This window comes from Artemia franciscana, chromosome 11, assembly GCF_032884065.1.
Source record: "Artemia franciscana chromosome 11, ASM3288406v1, whole genome shotgun sequence".
NCBI classification, from domain to species: Eukaryota; Metazoa; Arthropoda; class Branchiopoda; order Anostraca; family Artemiidae; genus Artemia; species Artemia franciscana.
The window spans coordinates 15099209-15119210 of NC_088873.1; the positions used below are offsets into that span (position 1 = coordinate 15099209).

The following is a 20002-nucleotide window of genomic DNA, read 5'->3' on the forward strand; positions in this document are numbered from 1 at the left end:
GGCATACTTTTTGAGGCCTTTGTCTGGTTATTACAATTCTATATTAGCTAATATTTTTTCACCTTTTTACCTACTTGACTTGACTGTCTTCCTCAGCAGGATCGCCAGCGTGGAGGAAAGTAGTTAACAGTACCGTCATTCTACCCCAATGACACTGTCCAGGGTTAGGAATGAGGCCTCATTTGAGTTATAGGACGGCTAAGGTGGTCTTGATTGATTATATTAACCCATCAGATGCGTGGGGTCCCTCAAGGAGGTTGCTAGCTGGTCATATCAGTATACAACCTTGACTCAGTAAAAATCTACATTCTGCAAAAACAAATTGTGGTCCCTGTATCATAATTTAAGCTTTCTAGTATTTGCAATGTAAAACGCGTATTGGGATCTCTTTATATTACCAGCTTAGTATATTAAAAATCTTCAAATAAAGATACTAACGCGAAAATTAGAAATTTTATTGATTTTATCAGTTAATGAAAAAGTTCAGATTTAGGCCAGTTTTTAACATAGTAATATGATCAGTAATGACAATGAGAGTTTTGTTTTTTTAATCAATGTATTGTTAAGAACAACGAAACCGTACAACAACAAATTAGTGGTAAAATCTTGGCCATCCTTGTGTCCGGTAACGGATCTAGCTACTTATATTAGAATGACATAATATCAAAATATTTTAATCTCAAATTGTGATACTAATATCAAATTGTGATACTCTGTTTAAGACCTGTTTTGCCGTAATGGTATAAGCTCTTCGTGGAGTATTAGTTTGGGAAATGTAATGGAATTGAGGAACATTGATTAAGGCCAAGTTTTTCTTGTTCGATAGCTCATCAACTTTCTTTTCCTTTGTTTTCCCTTTTTGTTTAACTAATCCGCATAATTTTGGGGTAATAAAACTTGTTTTTCTAGGACTTTTGTTTAGTTTTTATAAAATCAGCTCTGGAATGAACATTTGAGAAGATCAATATTGTCTTTAAAGTATCATTGTCCTAAAAGTTTTGTTTCCATTCGTTACGAGAAACTGTGTTAGTGAGCCCCAGTAATATGGGAAGGGAGGAGATACGGCTTGAAATGAGATAGAGGGCTTAAACATCGTAGGCTGCAAATGAAAATATTGTGATCAACCTGAGACAAAGAGAAGTTGGTTTAACATATTACACTTCAAAATGTCGTAATTTATCGTATTAATGAAGCAAGAATTTATTATTTGTACTTAACGAATGTGCATTAAAATATCCAAGAAAAAAAAGTTTGGTTCAAAGTGTTGCCTTCACAATGCCTGAAGTAGTCATTAATGAAGTTAAAAATTATAAATTCTGCTTCACTAATATGTTTATTGCATTTTCTATGGCAAGATTCGTGTCTACAAGTTGCCGTGATAAGCTGCTCTTCTCATTAATTCCTGTATGGAATCATTGTGCCTCCTTCATTGCAAATGTGGTTGCGACGGTTTGCTCTTCCTGACTCAACAACATATTAGGAAAGACAAGTGCCGCAGATAGAGGATAAAATACCACTGCAAAAATACCACTGGCACTACAAAATCCGACTGTCCCAATGGGATCTGAGCTCTGTCAGAACCTATCTTCAGTTGTCACATCAAGATGCTTCTGAAATGACATAGAAGATTGATATCAAATTAGAGAAACGACATATCGTATCATTCTTCAAAGTCACATTTTAACAAAAAAAAAAATTATATTTCCAAGAAAAAAGGAGTATACAATGATGAAAACAAAGTAAATAAATATGTGAAAATATTGTGTGTTCTGTTTTTTTCTTCTCTCTGATTTTTCTGAGATTGTTCTTGTCCGTTAACTGACGCTAATGCTTTTTCCCTTTTTTTTCAGTCCACTTGTTACCGCCCTTGGTCATATCAAATTAACAAATTTTGGGCTAAGTAAAATGGGTCTTATGTCAAGTAAGTCGATTTATTTTTTGTAACCCGTGGAACTATTACTGGGCATGGTTCTTTTCCTTTCTATAATTGTTGCATAATTAGCTTTAAATTGCTGCATATTTACTTATAGTTGTTGCATTGTTGTTTACTATACTTTTAAAGTAGGCTACCATTTAGATCTGGAATGCCACCTTAGATCTGCGATTGAAAGTTTTTAGACTTGTGAATATAATCCTTTAAGGCTTATGCCCCATGGAGAATATATGGTTTTGCGAACAGCCTACAGCTCTAAATTACACCGAAAAGACAAAATACTTGCGCAATTGGAAATGATCCATTTACTGAGTCACAAGTATGATATTGCCTTAACATTATCTTAGGGAATGATTGAAACTCGCCTTAAAAATGGAAAAATTTCCTTTCTTCAACGATTTTCAGACCGTTTTCAAAGTACTTTTCATTATAAAGAATACAGAGAGAATTTCAAAATTGAAATTTTGTAGCTGGAATCACCTGGATCTTAGCTAGTGAATGGTGGCAAAATTAGCGACTTAAGTTGAAACAATATAACCATACACCATATAATTGCAGAAAATTACAAACCTAAACCTTATGAAACAGCTCGTGATAACGAATTGTAGTAAGGAGCGACCCGGCTCAATAGTAACCAAAACTCTAAACGACGAAATTTTGATATCAATAGGTACGTCAAAAGAATCGCATTTTAATGCTATTTTAAATATATAAGTTTCATCAAGTTTAGTCTTACCCATCATAAGTCACGAGCCTGAGAAAATTGAAATTGAAACACACTCTAAAAATCATAGAATATTAACGAAAATCACACCATCAGATTCAGCGTATCAGAGAACCCTACTGTAGAAGTTTCAAGCTCCTGTCTGCAAAAATGTGGAACTTTTTATTTTTGCCAGAAGACAGATCCCGGATGTGTGTTTATTTGTTTGTCTGTTGTTTTTATGGCACTTCGGTATTAACCAAGTGACATATAGCAATCGCCAATTCTGTCGGTCTGTCTGTCTGTCGGTCCTGGTTTTGCTACTTTAGGCAATTTCAGGTAAGCTAGGACGATGAAATTTGGCAGTCGTATCAGGGACGGGACCAGCTTAAATTAAAAATAGTTGTTTTCCCAATTTGACCATCTGGGGGGGGGGGGTCGGTTAATTCAGACAAAATAGAAAAAATGAAGTATTTTTAACTTATGAATGGGTGATGGGATCTTAATGACAGCTGATGTTTGAAATGATATTGTGTCTCAGAGCTCTTATTTTAAATCCCGACCGGATCTGATGACATGAAGGAGGATTTGGACGGGGGAACCTAAAATCCTGGAAAACACTTAGAGTGGAGGGATCGAGATGAAACTTTATGGAAAAAATAAGCACAAGTCCTAGATACATAATTGAAATAATTGGAATGGATCCGATCTCTTTGGGGTAGTTGGGGGGGGGGGGTTGGTAATTCTGAAAAATTAGAAAAAATGAGGTATTTTTAACTTACGAACGGGTGATCGGATCTCAATGAAATTTGAAGTTTAGAAGGATATCGTATCTTAGAGCTCTCATTTTAAATCTCGTCCAGATCTGGTGACATTGGGGGGGAGTTGGGAGGGGGAAACCTAAAACTTGGGAAACACTTAGAGTGGAGGGATCGGGATGAAACTTGGTGGAAAAAAAATAGAAGTGTTAGGTACATGATTAACATAAACGGAACGGATCCGCTCTCTTTGGGATAGTTGGGGGGGGGGTTATTTCTGAAAAATTAGAAAAAATGAGGTATTTTAACTTACGAACAGGTGATCGGATCTCAATGAAATTTGATATTTAGAAGAATATCGTGGCTCAGAGCTCTTATTTTCAACCCGACCAGATCTGGTGACATTGGGGGGGGAGGGGGAGTTGGGAGGGGGAATCCTAAAACTTGAAAAACACTTAGAGTGGAGGGATCGGGATGAAACTTGGTGGAAAAAATAATCACGAGTCCTAGATACATGATTGACATAACCGGAACGGATCCGCTCTCTTTGGGGTAGTTGGGGGAGGGGCTAATTCTGAAAAATTAGAAAAAATGAGGTATTTTTAACTTACGAACGGGTTATCGGATCTCAATGAAATTTGATATTTAGAAGGATATCGTGTCTCAAAGCTCTTATTTTATATCCTGACTGGATCTGGTGACGTTGGGGGAAGTTTGGGGTGGGGGAATAAAGCGGAGAGATCAGGATGAAACTGGATGTGAAGAATAAAACCTGTCTAAGATACGTGACTGACATAGCCAGACCGGATCTGCTCTCTTTGGTTGAGTTGGGGGTTGGGTGTAATTTGGAAAAATGAGGTATTTGTAACTTACAAACGGGTGACCAGATCTTAATGAAATTTGATGTTTAAAAGGATTTTGTGCTTTAAAGCTCCAATTTTAAATTCCGACCAGATCCTATGACATTGGGGGGAGTTGGAGGGGGAAACCGGAATTCTTGGAAAACGTGAAAATTAGGGTATTTTTTTCTTACGAATACGTGATCAGATCTTAATGAAAACTTGATATATAAATAGAAGGATCTTATGTCGCAAGTGCTCCATTTTCGAATCGAATTGGATCTGGGGACATAGGGGGTAGGGGGAGGGAAACAAATCGTGGAAAACGCTTAGAGTGGAGAGAGCGGGATAAAACTTGATGGGGAAAATAAGAACTAGTTCTCGATACGTGATTGGCATAATTGGAACGGATCTGTTCTCTTTGGAGGAGCTGGGGGTGTTAGTTTGAAAAAATTAGAGAATTTGAGGTATTTTTAACTTAAGAATGGGTAATCGGATCTTAACGAAATTTGAGATTTAGAAGGATTTCATAGCTCAGAGCTCATATTTCAAATCCCGACCAGATCTGTTGACATTGGGGGGAGTTGGAGGGGGTAAATCAGAAATCTTGGAAAACGCTTAGAGTGGAGGAATCGGGATGAAGCTTGGTGAATAGAATAAGCAAATTTCCTTGATACGTGATTGACTTAACCGTACTGGATTCGCTCTCTTTGGGGGATTTGGGGGGAGATCAGTGATTTGGCGAGTTTGGTGCTTTTGGACGTGCTAGGACGATGAAAATTGGTAGGCGTGTCAGGGAGCTGCACAAATTGACTTGGTAAAGTCGTTTTCCCAGATTTGACCATCTGGGGAGCTAAAGAAAGAGGAAAAATTAGAAAAAATTAGGTATTTATAACCTACGAATGAATGATCGGATCTTAATGAATTTTGATATTTAGTAGGACATCGTGACTCAGAGATCTTATTTTCAATCCTGACCGGCATTAAGCCTTTGATCTTCCTTTTAAACCAATCTATTGATTCTTAGAATTTTGTTAGAGTTCATACCTTATGAGCTCTTACCTCTTGTTTTATGGGGGAATTTAAATCATATACTTAGCTTTCTGAAAAAAGCTAGAGCGTGAGGGGTGACGAAGAGATTCGTTCCTGGGGACCGTTCTCGGCTGTCTAGGCCCTGGCTGGTGATAAATCTTGTTACAGACAGTAAGCTCTCAGACCCCTCTCCTTATCCAAAATACACACCTGGCTGCGCCCCGTTTACTTATCAATCTTTCTGTTCAGAACTGAAGATATGTCTGTCAGTAGAACGTATGTATATGCGCACAAGGACAGTAATAATAATGTTGAAACTCAAGCTCAATGAATCATCCTGAAACCATAACAGTCGCTCAAGTATCTCCCTATATGCATTTTGAAGAGAATATAAATGTCGTGAGAAAGGGCGATCATCTTTCTTGAAAAGGGGAAAATAATTAAAGTCTCCTAGTCTACAGGCCAAGCATTAGCTGCAATTATATGCCTAAATAAACTTGGTATTTCCGGAAGGATTTGTATTTCCACATGCTTAAAAAATTTCATATGAATTTCTTCTAGGATTAGGGATGAGCCTCACCATTCCTCCGTAATTGATTTTTCAATTTCCCCTTATTCAAGTAGACTATGTGAAGCGTAATGTTTCTCTTAAAAAGGAAACCAGGAAGTTTCTTAGTTAACTGTATGGGAAATTTCCAGAGATTCAATTTATTTTCACTAATTTAAGCTTGATAATGTCATTCCAGGGTGTTAGAGATGGGATGGCTTGGCCTTTGCTAATGTTCTTTCGGAGTTATGTCTACTTAAAATACCTCATATTTTTCTTGTTTGTGAATGTTTTTAGAAATGTTGGCCTTAAGCTAGCAATTAAAATGTTTTTTTCTTTTTGCTTTTAATTAGCTTCTTATGATCTTTTCTGAATTCTTAAGTCGTGACATCCTTATTGTTTTTTTCGAACAATATTTATATTCTGAACAAATTTAGTATTGCTAACCTAGGACTTTGAGTCGCGAAATTGTTTTGCAGACTTGATGGTTTTTCCATGGCTTTGGAGTCAGATTCAGTGTCTTATTAAATTTTTGCTGAATGGAGTCGGAGTTGGAGTCGCTCTATCGAAAATTTCTGGAGTCGGAGGTGGATTCGAAGTTGATTGTAATTTATAACCTACCCCACAACCCTGAATTTTTCACCAATCGCACTGACACTTTTGTTTCTAATGATCTTTGTAAGGTTTTCAGTTGAGGTGTTTGTTCCAAGACTTTGCATTTATGATTTTCTTCTTCTTAAATTCCAGCCTTTTAATTGATGATTAATATATATTACTTATTAACTGCTCTTTGTCCAATCTGTCTTTAGTCTTGTTTATAACTAGAATTATCATCATGGTTTTGGATTTTTGCAACGTGGGCGAATTTTTTTGCGCAAGAAAGTTTTATTATCGAAACTGAAAACTTAGATTCGTAAATACACGAAGCTTAAAATGAAATACAACGCATTAGTTTTTGTAACCTTGTTTGTTTTGGAAATTCTGGAAAATCCAACTTACTTCGCGGTAATTTGGGTAAACCTGAAAAATACGAGAATAGTGAAATTACACTACTCTGTGTGTAATTTCACTACAGTTGCGTTCAAAAATAAAGAGAAAATATTCAAATAATAGTGGAGATTCAATAATTATAGAAAAATAAAACAATTTGATAGAAATAGTTTGGAGCAATGGAGGTAAGTGTAACTTCCACATCGCCCCCTACCCTTAAAGTCAACGTTACGGCTGGGCTATACATTTTTTATTTGATAAAGAGTGGGTCTACGGGTTTCTCATAAATAGGCTAGATGTACAGTTTTTTTAAACAGTGTTTTATTAAGCTTGATATTATTTTTTTTCGATTGATGAATATAATTTTTTTTTGCCAATTGGGGAAGGCTCATCTTAGAAGTTTCTACTTTGGTTATATCAAATTGGTTACAGGTTCGCTGATCTGGTACCAAAATTTGGTCAACTTGCTCAAGTTTTTTTATGCTTCAAAAGCAGTAATTCATATTTCCTGTTGTTTCATAATGCTAATATATTGATATTTTAATCTAATTTATAATTAGTCTAGTTTAGATATAATCTATTTCTGGATTTATACCTTCGATTTTATTTTCTTGAAGAAAATGAAAAGTAGAAGAACAAAAAAGTACGAATCAAGAATTTATGAGGGTTCATTACCCGTTAAGCATGACGATTTCTGATAGGAAATACTTAATTGAATTTCTAGTGATGAACATTCCCAAGTGGTGGGTGCATAATAATTTTCATAAAGGAATTGGTCGGTGGGAAAATAGCACTAATGGTCTATGGTAATAATATCTAATATCTTGGCGATTTGTAGTAGCTATATAGTAACATATAGTGTCGTTCATTTTACCTTACTACTTAACCGTGAATAGTGCAAAAACATTTAGCTGGATCGAGACAAAGTATTTCAAACCCTCCCCCTTTATAATACAAAAGTTGAAGTCCCCTTGTCTATTAGACGTCATTAGCATGCGTTAGGCTTGCATTCGCTATTACGCCAAACTAGTATCTAGCTACAGAAAGTTATATTATGCAATTGAATATAGAAAGAATCGGAAAAATCTTACCCGCAAAATCTGAAGAGGTCCACAGATAAGAGAACATCCCTCTGTAAGTACCTGACAATAGTTGTAAACTTCAGCGTTCTCTATATTGAGTTTGTTGCTTTAAATGTGAAAGAACTTTAATTACTGTGTTAGTAATTCCTAAAATGCTGTGCCTGGTAAAGGAGAGGACCAAAGACTAAGGCTATTAATGAATTTGACAGGTGTAGGCTGTTGAAAGTATATACGAATTAATCAGCTGGATTTAAACCTTGACAAACAAAAAAACAAATTAACACGCATCCGTGATCTGTCTTCTGGCAAAAAATGCGAAATTCCACATTTTTGTTGATAGGAGCTTGAAACTTCTACAATAAGGTTCTCTGATACGGTGAATCGGATGGTGTGATTTTCGTTAAGATTGTATGTCTTTTAGGGGGTATTTCCCCCTATTTTCTAAAATGAGGCAAATTTTCTCAGGCTCGTAACTTTTGATACGTATAACTGATCTTCACGAAACTTATATATATGAAATCAGTATCAAAATGCGAGTCTTTTGATGTAATTATTGCTATCAAAATGCCACTTTTTTAGCGTTCCGGTTACTATTGAGCCGGGTCGCTCCTTACTACAGTTCGTTACCACGAACTGTTTGATCAAAGATAAATATATCACTAAGCATCGAGAGTACAAAAAGAAAACTTTAAAAAGTGTATAAACTGGATAGAAATTCAATAGATTTAAAAAATGCATGCATATGAAAACACTGGACAGTTTTCTTCGGACATCTATAAATTTGAACATTGAACAACTTGAAAATTATATATTGAAAAACAACAGTTGCAGAGGAACGTTTTTTGCAGTAGGGGTGGGGGCTAGGTAGAATTTATATTCAGAAGAGATATGTGAAAATATTTTATAAAAACGATTCAGTTGATTTTGACCTAGATTTAAAGATATTCGTTTATTTTTCATTTTCCTCTGTGTTTCAGTGGCAACCAATATTTACGAAGGATTTATTGACCGGGAAGCAAGGGAATTCTCAGATAAGCAAGTTTTTGGTACTCCAGAATACATTGCACCAGAAGTAATATTGAGGTAAGTATTTTTACTCTAAAGCTCCTATGATGTTGTGAAACGCAAAGAATATTTCATTGCGCACAGAGAATTTATGTCTAAAGCATCTTTTCTCAGCCTTATCAGTGAGACACCTCTCCCCTCTCAACGAAAAGCTAAGGGAAAAAAATTAGTTACCACATCACCTTCTCTTCCCTAATACCGTTAATTTGAGTCTAGTTATCGTTTTTTCTTCGGTAAGGCTTATTTATTTCACTACTTATTCATTACTGCTACTACTGACAACTCACTGCAGCACAAGCTGCCTGACATTATCACAGTTGTGCACGCTCCTCCTCCATCCCACTCTGTTCTGAACTTCAATATTCACTTCCTTCCAGGAAGCTTCTATATCCTCTAAACCTTATAGCACTACTTTGTCCCATCTCGTCTGATGTTTGTCCTGTTTTTCGTCTTGCCTCCGATAGATGCCAATAAATATGGTTTTTGGTGACCTATCAACATTCATCCGTAAGACATAACCTTGCCATCTTAACATTTCTTTCAGTATAGTCCTAAAGAATGGGATCGAATAATATTTTTTGTATAACTTATCGTGTAATATACGGTCAATCTATCGAGGACATAGAGCTGTCCTTAAACAACTCCTCTTGAAAACTTTGATTCCTTCTTCAACCTTTCGGAGAGCCCATACTCCAGGGCCATACTTGGCTGGTCCCTTTACTTTGGCTTCTAGCATCCTAATCATAGTTCTACGACTTCCCTTCCTATTTGTTAACTGCCAAATAACACCCTGCGCAAGACCGTATCCAGGGGGGCTAGGGGATTTGACCCCCCCTCGAAATGTTTGTCCGACTCGTGAAAACGTAACAAAAATTAATATGGATAAATTTTGATGCGTTTTTTAATTTTTTTTTGTAACCCCTCCCCCCCAAAAAAAAAGCAATCCTTCTGTAAAATACTCCCCAAAACAATAAACAATCCTCGTTACGGCCCTGACCCTGCGCCTTGGCTATTTTACTTTTTCATCATTACTGTATTCACTATCCGTGCTAAGCTATCTAGGCAAGAGAAACTATCCGCATGGTTAAATTTTTCATTACCTAATGTTTATTTTTCGTCCTTAAATATAAGACTTATTAAAATTACTTTTCAAGCTTATTGTCTAATTCTAAACTTTTCAAACCTCTCAAAATTCTCTCGCTCTGCTTATGTTTTTTTTTCTAGGACACACTAATAATGTGTGTAATCTAAGTGAAGGGGAGTCCTACCATTTTGCCTTTAACCATTTGCTGATTGACACTTACTTATTAATTTGTCTAAGATATAACCTGTAAATTTGTTTACAAGTTTGTTTGGAACCTAAGTAAACATATGTTGAAGATTTGATGGATGTATAATATGTTAAGTTGTCACAAAAAGTATTCCTAGGCAATTTTTCTGGGTCAAATTGTGTAAAACGTGTCTGCTAAAAAATTTAAAGTTGGGCACTAAGACATTAGAAAGACAAATAAAAAGACTGTAATGAACACAACAATATACTGATACAATATACAGTGATACTGTAATAATATAATATAGTAAATGGTAATATAGTGATACTATGTTGGACAGAAAGTGTACGATAGAAATTAACATTTGATGTCAGATTACGAAATAAAATATCATGAATAATAGTTTTTCTTCTTGAATAAAATACTTCAAATAATGACTTGGATGCAATATTTGTATTCGTTTTAATTTTTCAATTTTCGCTCTCTATAAAAGATGATAGATTGTCCAAGATCTTGCTTGGCGGGCAACCGTCTAGGGCCAAACCAAAAGCAGGTCACCCCCGAACGGGGTGGGAGGATGTCGTAAGGAAATATTTAACGGGACTGGGAACTTATTTGGAGGGTTTAATTAAGAGACTTTGAATAGACTGTGATGGAGGAGGAGCGTGTATAGCTGTGTTGGACTCTATTATATCTTTCTCCGATATGCATTCCCTTTCTCTCAATGATTTGTCTCTTAGTTAAGTTTCATGTTCCTGGAGAGAGTGTGTGGCATTGTTTTGTTAATATTGTCATTTTTTTTGTGTGTATGTGGGTGTTTGTGTAATCCTACGGTTATAACGTTTCAACGTAAGACAGGCAGTTCTGCTATCTTTCAATAGCAAAAATTTTTTTCAAAAAATTCCATTTTTTAACAAGAGTTGGAAAAACATTTTTTTTTGGAGGGGTGGTCAAAACACTTAACTCCTCTCCCCTGGATACGGCCTTTTATGTATGTATATATCTGCTTTCACTTCTATTTCAATTTGTCTTTTTTGGAAGAGGTGTGGCATTTGGCTCCTTTCTTAAATATTTCACACTCAAGGTATTCAAGATAAAAAGACACCACCTACATACCTCATCAGGTTTGATTGCTTAGAGAATTAGGCTAAACAAATCAATTCATTTACATGTAAGCCTTTGTAAAAATTCACCTCTATATTCACCTCCCAACCTATTTAGACTACATTATGTATTTTTTTATCAGTTAGTTTAAAAAAAAAGAATTGAAGGAACTTTTGGTTTGGAAGGGCATTTACCTTGTTTAAAGTCTTTGCTATTATTGATGCAAACGAATATTTTGAAAAATGCAAACGAAATTCCGAGAAGTTACAACCAGATTTCCAAATTCAGGAAGTGCTCCGAAGACTCAGACGGAAGCTGTGCCTGCAAATTTTGAAAACATGTCCATGATGCATGACAGGTATATATTTTGTTATATCTGTTGTGACAAGCGCAGATAATGAAGGTAAATCGCAGCTTCTAATTGACCTCTGTGCTGCTGTATTATGTAAAGAGTATGGTTTCTATTTTTGGAAACCGATGACGTTCCACACTGATGACGTTCTAAATGAAACAAATTAGAAGGTAGAGAAACAGCACAAAATTAGTTTTTACCAAATTCAGTGTCCTGGGCGAAGCTAGAATATGAAGACAAGGTAAAAATTGAGAACGATGCAAAGCCTCGTAATAAACTTAATTCGGGGGACATAGCCATTTGCCAAAAAGAACCAGATGGATTTTGGAACATAGCCAAGGAAGTCAAACCAGTAGGACGCCCCCTGTTATTTCAGTTAACAACGGAATCTGGAACGATGGTAAAGAGAAACTGAATATACGTATATGATGTTCTACCTGCAGTATCACTGTACAAGAGGTATACGACCAAACATTGCACATATCACACAATTGCTGAGCTTGGGGACGGCCAAGCTGCCCATTTTATAAAAGAGATCCAATTTACTACACCACCAAGAAATACGCTTCCTAGAAAAAATCCTCTCATATTTCCAGCCACCCATACACCAGATCCCGGGTTAGAAGGTTGGTTAGGCCACTAAGGAAACCGAACCTTTAATGCAGGGACTTGTGGCCAGAAGATTAAAACTCAAAGGTCTTGCCCTACTTAGTTCTGTTTGGAGTTTAACTCTGTTACTTTTTGAAATTTAGTGTCCTATACATATTTATCTTGTTCCTTATCGATTTGTTATAAGCCAAAGTGCATTCTTAATAATATATATATGTATCTATGAATATTAATGTTAATACTCTTTTATAACGAAAATTAAGCATACCAAAAGGTTTAAGTCATGTGTTACATGCAAGAGATTTTATCTGATTGGCTGAAAAGTTTCAAAGTTTGTTGCCTCCACTATGGGCATAAAATTTTTTTATGGCACTTGGTATTTACCAAGTTAATTTGGAAAAATTAGAAAAAATTAAGTATTTTTAACTTAAGAACGAGTGAGCGGATCTTAATGAAATTTGATATTTAGAAGGACTTCCTGTCTCAGAGCTCTTATTATTATTATAAATCTTTACCGGATCCGGTGACATTGGGAGGAGTTGGAGGGGGAAACCTGAACTCTTAAAAACGCTTAGAGTGGAGAGATCGGAATGAAACTTGGTGGCAAAAATAAGCACAAGTCCTAGATACGTAATTGACATAACCGGAACGGATCTGCTCTCTTTGGGGGAAATGAGGGGGGGGGGTATTCTGGAAAAATTAGACCAAATGAGGTATTTTTAACTTACGAACGAGTGATCGGATCTTAATGAGATTTGATATTTAGAAGGACCTTGTAATTCAGACCTATTACTTTAAATCCCGACCGGATCCAGCGTCATTGGGAGGATTTGGGTGGCCGGAAATCTTGGAAAACGCTTAGAGTGGAGAGGTCGGGATGAAACTTGGTGGGAAAAATGAGAAAATGTCCTAGATACGCTATTTACATAACCGGACCGGATCCGCTCTTTTTTGGGAGAGTTAGGGGGGCACCTAATTCGGTAATTCGGAAAAACTAGAAAAAATCAGGTATTTTTAACTTACGAAAGGGTCATTGGATCTTAATGAAATTAAATATTTAGAAGATCCCATGTCTCAAAGCTCTTATGTTAAATACTGACCGGATCCGGTGACACTGGGGGGAGTTGGAGGGGGAAACTGGAAATTTTGGAAGACGCTTAGAGTGGAGAGATCGTGATGATACTTGGTGGGAAGATTAAGCACAATTTCTAGATACGTGATTGACATAACCAGGCCGGTTTTGGTTCTCTATGGGAGAATTGGACAGGGGGGGGGGTTAATTCGGAAAAATTAGAAAAAATGGTGTATTTTTAACTTACGAAGGGGTGATCAGATCTTAATGAAATTTGATATTTAGAAGGATTTCATGCCTCAGAGCTCTTATTTTAAAGCCCGACAAGATCCGGTGACGTTGGAGGGAGTTGGGGGGACACCGGAAATTTTTGAAAACGTTTAGAGTGTAGACATTTGGATGAAACTTGGTGGGAAGAACAAGCAAATATCCTAGATACGTTATTGACATAACTGGATTGGATCCGCTCTCTTTGAGGTAGTTGGGAAGCATTTACTAGTTTGGGCATTTCCAGATATACTAGGACGATGAAAGTTGGCAGGCGTATCAGGGAACAGACTAAATTAAATTAGAAATATGCTCTCTCTTGATTTAACCATCAGGGGGGGGGGGGTGGCGAGCGAACAAGATAGTTGAGAAGAACTTTATTTGTCCATAAAACCAATGATACTTCGTCTTAAATATGGCTTGTGGTCTTGGTGTATGATCCTCGCCTAGGGTAAGAGAAGTCTCATGCTCGAATCTCGGACCACCCCAATTTTTACATGAAGAAGATCCGAAACTAGATACGTGATCAATATAGCGATTGCTGAAAGCTGGCAGGCATAGTAAATTACCGGATTACATTAGTATAATAATATATTAAAAAAAATAACCTGACCAGATTAAATTTGAAATAGTCGCTTTCCCGATTTGACTATCTGGGGAGAGTGGAAGGACGGTTAATTCAGAAAAATTAGAAAAAATGAGGTATTTTTAACCTGCGAACGGGTTATCGGATCTTAACGAAATTAATTAAATAAACAAGATTTTTTAACAGAAAGTAAGGAGCGACAATAAAACTTAAAATGAACAGAAATTACTTCGTATATGAAAGAGGCTTTTTCCTCATCAACGTCCCGGTCTTTACGTTAAAAATTGACTTTTTCTCTTAAATCTACTTTTTAAAATAGTAAAAAACTTTAGCATAAAGAGCAGGGCGTTGATGAGGAAGCAGCCCCTTTCATATATGAAGTAATTTCAGTTCATTTTAAGTTTTAATGCCACTCCTTACTTTCCTTTAAAATACTTGTTTTCTATTTAATTTCTGAACGTTTTTGAATCAATGCAAGTTTTGATTTTGGCTCTCCGCAGATGAATAGTTAAAACGAAATTCGCATATTTATTTTTTTTGGCTAAATGGCTTTCTCATAGTTTTGATCGAATGATTTTGAGAAAAAGGGAGTGGAGGAGGAAGCCTAGTAACCCTCTGATGTTTTGGTTACTTAAAAAGGCAACTAGAACTTTTAATTTTTTACGAATGTTTTTATTAGTAAAAGATATACGTAACTTACAAATTAGCTTACGCAGCAAACTTCTGTATTATGTATATGAGGGGGTTCACCGCCTCGTCAGTACCTCGCTCTTTACACTAAAGCTTGAATTTTGTCCCAATTTCTGAAGAATGACCCCTGAATCACAAAAGCTGTAGAATAAATAGTTGAAATTACTAAAAATACTTTAGCGTAAAGAGCGGGGTATTAAAAGGAGGTGAGCCCATCATATACGTAATAATTTCTGTTCGTTTTAAGTATTAATGCTTCTCCTTACTTTCAGTTGAAAAAACTTCTTCATATTTATTTTTTCATTGTTTTTTTAATAATGCTAGAAAATCCTGCGCTCCCTTCATGGAGATTTTCTTCCCCCATGACAAATTCCTCCAGGGAAAGTTCCCCCAACACATCTCCCTCTTCTCAACCCCCCCCCCCAACCTAAAAATCCCCCTGAAAACGTATGTGCACCTAAAACTAACCATTACTATATCTGAGCACTGGTCAAAGTTTGTAACTTGTAGCCCCTCCCACGGGGACTCTAGGGGAGTAAGTTGTCCCGAAAGACATAGTTGTAAGCTTTTTCGACTACGGTGAATAAAATGGCTATTTCAGAATTTTGATCCGGTGACTTTGTCAAAATAATTGGCGTGGGAGGGAGCCTAGGTGCCCTAAGGGCACTAGAACTTTTCATTTCCGTTAGAATGAGCCCTCTCGCAAGATTCTAGGACCACTGGGTCGATACGATCACCCCTGGTGAAAAAAAAAAAAAAAATAAACATGCATCCGTGATCTGTTTTACAGATAGGAGCTTGAAACTTCTTCAAGAAGGTTCTCTGATACGCTGAATCTGATGGTATGATTTTCGTTAAGATTGTGTGACTTTTAGGGGGTGTTTCCCGCTATTTTCGAAAATGAGGCAAATTTTCTCAGGCTCGTAACTTTTGATGGGTAAAACTAATCTTGATGAAACTTCAATATTTAAAGTGAGCATTAAAATGCGATTCTTTTGATGCAACTATTGGTATCAAAATTCCACTTTATAGAATTTTGGTTACTATTGAGCCGGGTCGCTCCTTACTACAGTTCGTTACCACGAACTGTTTGATTTGATATTTAGAAGGACCTCGTGTCTCAGAGCTCTTATTTTAAATTCCGACCGGATCCGGTGACCTTGGGGGGAGTTGGAGATCCGGCTGACCTTGGGGGGAAACGGCAAATCTTGAAAAACGGTTAGAGTGGAGAGATCGATTGTAAAAATAGATTATGTTTTTGTCTATATATATATATATATATATATATATATATATATATATATATATATATATATATATTTATAGAAATTTGATATGCCATCTTACTCAGGACATTAATATTTTTTTTACACATTAGAATGCACTATATAATTTACTCTCTTCTTCTTATAGGCAAGGTTATGGAAAGCCTGTGGACTGGTGGTCAATGGGCATCATCCTCTATGAATTTCTTATTGGCTGTGTTCCTTTCTTTGGTGAAACCACCGAAGAATTATTTACTCATGTTGTCAACAGTAAGTTGTTGTTCTTTCCTTTTTATTTTTTTTTAATGTGTAAAACACTTCTCTTATTTGCAACTTTTATCTTTTTCCTTCAGTTTTATGTTTTGTCTTTCTTATCCAGTTCTTTCTTTCTTGTATATTGATAAATTTAGATCCTTTTCGTTGGGACATCAATTTTTTTAATAGTGTAAAAGAAAAACTAATATGTTTCACCAGTTAGTTGTATTTTTCATTATGTTCATCTAGTAGCACTTTCTAGTAAACTATCGATTTCCATAAATGTTTTATTCTGTAAAAGGTATTTAAGAATAGGGAATAAAGTTTATACTCTTAATTGAAGTTTTAATTATAGACGACATAGAATGGCCTGAAGAATCTGATTGGCCAGTTCAGCCAGAAGCCAAATGCCTGATATTAGCGCTTTTAGATCAGAATCCTGTGGAAAGGCTTGGCACGGGTGGGGCACATGAACTGAAATCTGATAGTTTTTTTTTATGATCTGGATTGGTCTTCCATCTTGCGACAAAAAGCAGAATTTGTTCCTTGCTTATCGGGTGATGAGGATACAAGCTATTTTGATAGTAAGTTTTTAGCGTTTCATTTCTTTCAGTTTGTATATTTGTGTGAAGCCCTTGGTCATGAGGTCTGCTGGCTTATAATGTACATGTATTTGGTATAATAGAAATTGCAGGGTCGATATTATGTGAGTATGTGTGTGTCTGTACTCTGCATCTGTGCTCTTATTTTTTGTTTATGAATTTGTGGGTGTCCTTCTGAGTCTGAGTAAGCATTTGTATCTTTTTATGTATGTTTGTGTCTTGAGTGATAAGATATAGGAGTTTGTCTAACTATCCCTTTTGAAAGCATTACCTTAAATTGTAACTTTAAGCTGTTAACCTAAGTTAAATAAAAAAATCCATCCTTCTAGTCTCCAATGAGAAATGATGACGATTAGTCATCTACTGATGAGTAGTTGACTAATCCGTGTACGAGTTGTCTAATTTGAATCATGTTCAATTGTAACCTTACAAAAATATCTTGTAGTTAAATTGTATCTAGCTGTGAAAGACGAAGAAAGTAGATATGCTCCCTACAAAATAGGACTATATATATATATACTATATATATATATATATATATATATATATATATATATATATATATATATATATATATATATATATATATATATATATATATATATATATATATATATATATATATATATATATATATATACCTTAATTGTAACTTAAATTGCTAACATGAGTTAAATCAAAAAGAGTCCATCAAACCTTACAAAAATACCTTGTAGTTAAATTTTATCTTGCTGTGAAAGGCGAAGAAAGTAGATAGGCTCCCTACAAAATATGACTAAAATCAATTTAGTTTCATAGTCATTGCTTTCTCTAGAACAAATTTTTTCTTTGAATGACCTAAGTATTTTTTTTAATTTTTAATTTAAAAAGATATTTATATGCTTCTTCTATCTTTTTTAAAATAAATCTTGAAGAGTTTCCGTAGTCAAATGATACATTCAGTAACCTTCGGTAGGCTCAAAACTGTCTGACTACGTTGCTCGTTTATACTGTCGATCTTCTCTTACCATGGTATTCATGTCAGATTGCAATTGGTTGAATCATATAGAATGCTGTAATTGTTTATGATAAGGTCAAATCTCGTCAGGCGAAAACAAGAAAAGTCGGTAGGGGTCTCACCTCTGCAGATAGGTGAATGGAATTCCTCCTTTCTTTCATAAAATTAATCGAATGCCCCACAAAGAAACTAGGTAGGTTTCATAAAAGTGTATTAACGCTCAGATATATGATGCTAAGATTTGTGTATCTAACCATAAGATGCCCTCTTCCAAAAAAGAGAAAAATGAATAAACAAAACGAATCTGAAAGTCGTGCATCTATATGATGTTCATCCAAAATCAAACCATAAAATTCAGACTTTCTTCGCTTTTTGATGAAAACCATGTGACTATCAGACTTGTTTTTACGATTGTTGACTCATGGGAGAATATTAGATCCAGATTTATTCTGATTCAATAAATGTGTTGCCATTTTTCATGTAAATTGTAATTTTACACAGCCACAACTCAAAGCTTGATTTTGCTCTTATTGTGTTTCGATTTTGAATCGTCAGACTATTAAAACTTTCTTATTTTTGTATGTTAAAGATTTCTTTTTTCTTTTTCTTTCTTTTTTTTTGAAGAGTGGTAATTTTCCCTTGCATATCCTTGATATGGCTCTAATTTTTGTGAGCAATACATCTGAAAGTACTACTACTTATTTATTGTGTCTACCTTTTTTTCTTTTTTTTTTAAATCCTAATAATTTTAGCCCGTTTGGATCTCTACTGTCATGAACTAGTGGGCAGTGAAGAGACGGACGAAGCTGATGACAGCACACCACAATTTGGGTCCTTCTCTGGCTAATCTCCAAGATATAGAAAATCACAAGTATTCAAGCTCGATGATACTACTGCGAAGTAAGGATTTCCTATTCAAGATTTTTTCCTTCAATTTCCATTCCTGAGTCCAATTGATTTACTATAACCCATAGAAAATTAGTTAAGGTCAGAAAGTCATTAGTCAGCCAAAAAGAGTTTAGTTCTGTGTGTCTTTGATAAAACTAGCAATGAAACAATTATTGCGATTACACCTCCAAAGCAGGTATTCATTGATATGTTCAAATTATATACTTTTTTTGGGACGGGAGTGGGGCTATACTTGTAAGAATGGTTATCAGTAAACTATAAAAGATTCGCGGTAAACCCTTGATAATAGACTAGGGGTAAATCATGTATTTAATTATACCTTGCGCCTTGAATTTAAGAATAAAAAAAAAGATTATCAGAAACGGATACAATTTTCTTTAATATTTTGGAGTTCGTAATGGGTGTCATTTTCGAAGATTCATCCCTTTAAATAAAAACAATTCAAACACGGTATTGAATATGAAAAAAAAAAACGATACCCAGTATTCAAATTCAAATCGTGATTATCATTTCTAGCAGGGATTTTTTTTTACGATAACATAAAAATATTGATAGTCTTTATAACTATATCTTATAGTTATCCTTAAAAGCACTCTTTTCAAAAAAACAATTAGATGTTTCTCTTAATAGAAAGTTTTTTTTCCAGATCGTCTTAAATAACTCCTTATGAATATCTTGTTTTTGCCATGGATTTAGCTTCCTTTTCCTCTTATTATGACGAAGTAGTAGTATCATGGGTGAATCCACCGATATTTCAAACTAATTATTTGGCCAATCTTCACAGACCCTATGAATGTTCAAAAATTGGTGCCATATTACTCTACTTTTATTGGTGCCATAACTACATACTTTAACCCTCAGTTTACTTTATCATACACCCTGGTTAATTTTCTTTTCAGTGTTCGTTAATTCACAGCATGAACATCTTAGGAAAATCATAGCTGCCTTAAGAAAAGAAAAGGCTACGTATTTTTGACATTTGAAGATGCAAAATGGCAAAGAGGTCGTTTCTTAGCAAACAGTTCATTAGTTTCCGATCTTTTGTGACGACTATTAAACTAAATAGTTAAGGTT

At 35.3% G+C, this 20002-nt stretch overlaps 1 long non-coding RNA gene across 1 annotated transcript; it reads left to right on the forward strand.

The window, feature by feature from the left end:
- The first annotated feature begins 8863 nt into the window (after positions 1–8863).
- Positions 8864–16852, forward strand: LOC136033363 (uncharacterized). Its single transcript, XR_010618910.1, has 3 exons — positions 8864–8967; positions 16314–16435; positions 16776–16852. It is a non-coding gene; the product is annotated as an uncharacterized LOC136033363 (long non-coding RNA).
- Positions 16853–20002: the final 3150 nt, after the last annotated feature.